Source organism: Octopus bimaculoides, chromosome 13 (assembly GCF_001194135.2).
Source record: "Octopus bimaculoides isolate UCB-OBI-ISO-001 chromosome 13, ASM119413v2, whole genome shotgun sequence".
Taxonomy (NCBI): Eukaryota; Metazoa; Mollusca; class Cephalopoda; order Octopoda; family Octopodidae; genus Octopus; species Octopus bimaculoides.
The window spans coordinates 452,613-455,242 of record NC_068993.1 but is presented as its reverse complement, the minus strand read 5'-3'; the positions used below and the strand labels follow the sequence as shown (position 1 = coordinate 455,242).

Genomic DNA, 2,630 nt, shown 5'->3' with positions numbered 1-2,630 from the left:
TATAAAAAGTATTGAGTGTATATGAAAAGTAGTGAGTGTATATAAAAAGGAGTGAGCATATACGAAAAGTAGTGTGTGTATATGAAAAGATGTGACCATATACGAAAAATCGTAAGTATATATAAAATGTATGTAAAGCAGTAAGTGTATATAAAAAAGTAGCGAGTGTATATAAAAAGAAGTGAGTATATATAAAAAGTAGAGTGTTTATATGAAATGCAGTGAGTGCATATAAAGAGCAGTGAGGGTATATAATAAAAGTAGTGAGTGTATATATGTAGTGCCCGAGTGTATATGAGAAGCAGTGTTTCGTTGGTTATTTGCAGTTGAGTGTGGTATCTGGGTCAACCATCAGCTGTTTCTTCCACTCAAATCTAGATCAACGACTTCCCACTACCCAATAACAAACAATTCACCACTGAAGCAGTAGATTACTATTATTATTATTATTATTATTATTACTACTACTGTTGTTGCTGTTATCTTAATTATATATACATGTCTATGTACGTTCCTGTATACATATACACGCCATTTATCAGACACGCACAGACACAGACCTTATTCAAGTCTTGTCAAGACGGAGTTTAACCATTTGCTTGCCGGAGATGTTATGTAACTTCGCTCATGTCTTTATTACTCTCAGCATTCGAGTTGGATTTGATTAATTCTTCTTAATTGCCAGCTGTTGGTTGTGAATTATTAAATCTCACCGAATTCATTAATTAAAACCGTCCTTTTCACTGTTGATTACAGGTTGGTTTCAAATCTTTTATTGTAAAATTCACAAAATCTTATTAACGCCTTTTATTGACGATTCTTGTTATTATTATTAAATATATCATCATCATCATCATCATCATCATCATGGTTATTCTTGTTGCTGTTGTTGATGATGATGATGATGATGTAGGGGTGACAAAAGTAGAGAAGTTGTTGACAGAATGATGGTCTCTAATGGAAGAACCTAGATTTTCGTTTCACCATTCAGTAAAAGAAAAACAGAGCTGCCCCACCCCGCCAAACCTTAGTAGAAAACAACTTCAATCCCTTATTAAGGAGCAGGGACCACTACGTGGTAATTTGATCCGCTAGACATAGCAGTCAAATGTCCCTCAAATCTCAACCGACCCTCATAGAAAAGGACGCGTTGAGTCTAATGTGGTCCAAGGTTGCCAGGAAGAAGGACGGGGTGGTCATAACTGGAATGTTTTTGATCATAGGTCTGCTCGATCGAAACTGACCTGGGGCTAAACAACTTAGTATATATATATTTTTGGTTCCTGACATTTTTCTTTTCTCTCCAACTTTCTCTTAATTCTCTTATTCTAGATGGAACTTCCAGTAGACATAGAATCACGAGCTGTTGATTATCCCTGACATTAAATTAATGGTTTATTCCTCGACTGACATATATATATATTTATTTTTCTGCGTTGATACCATATTTTCTTATTATTAATCTTCCATATCATTCCTTTCTCTCTTCCTTCAATGTTTGCTAAATATTATTCACAGTTTCTACCGTCATTATTCGAAGTTTCGTGTTATATGCCAACCTGATACTTTGTATTACAAACCTCACTTTCCAACGAGAAATTACAACTCCACAATGAGTATTGAGTCCTTCCTCCCACTATCCTTTGTAAAGTCAAACCATACATACCATACACACACATATACATACATACATACATACATACATACACACACACACACACACACAAACACACACACACACACACATATATATATATATATATATATATATATATATATATATATATATATATATATACACGCACACGCACATACATACAGTCTTGTTTGTGTGTTTGACAAGATTCGCCAGGGTGTATACAAATATAAACCAACGTAAAAGATGGATTGTGTCAGATATCAATCAGACTTTGCTCCTCAGATTGGTTCCTTTTAACTGCTTTCACCTGTAAATGTCGCTGTTAACTGGACATTAAATTAATCAAATTCTGGTGAATTTTAATCCCAAATTTCTTCTCCAAACCTAAGCACTTACACTTACAGCTGTTATTTGGCCTTCACCTTTCCATCAGAATTCGATCTCTCCAATTAAACCTGCTAAAATATCCTTTAGATTTAACCTAATACCTTCGTTAATTTCATGCAATCAGCCAACCCGACCCCGGAACATCTCAGTTCTACCTGTAGGGATTGTCTTTTATATAATGAAACTAGAGTCGTGGTATTTTAGAAACAATGTAACAATGGAGTTGACAGACCCAACAAGAAATCTTGCAAACCAGATACAAAAACGAACCAAGAAGAAATGTGTTCGAAAATGTAATCGTTGAAGTAATTAGTTAATTAGAATTGGTTCATTTTGGTTTTATTGAGCAGATATCAGTATTGTGGTATTTCATGGGGACATCTAAGATTGTCTTTACTCCCTTAATTATCAATCTAAAATAACATCTAAAAAGACCTCTGAAACATGCAGCTCCCTTACATATATACGCATATAAATACATCTATACATTATATATACATGCATTATATACTACATATGTATATATAATACACACACACATAAAAAAAAATACGCACACATTCATATATATATATATATATATATATATATATATATATATATA

The 2,630-nt window shown here is 33.4% G+C and overlaps 1 protein-coding gene across 3 annotated transcripts in view; it reads left to right on the top strand.

Moving 5' to 3' along the window:
- The first annotated feature begins 347 nt into the window (after positions 1–347).
- Positions 348–2,630, top strand: part of LOC106871438 (E3 ubiquitin-protein ligase MARCHF4) — a 59,712-nt gene continuing 57,429 nt past the window's right edge. Inside the window, exon 1 of one of the 3 annotated variants that reach the window (XM_052972284.1) lies at positions 348–756. The gene's annotated coding sequence lies outside the window, so the exon portion shown is untranslated. The remainder of the gene's footprint in view (positions 757–2,630) is intronic. The other 2 variants (XM_052972282.1, XM_014917895.2) reach the window with 2 other exon arrangements.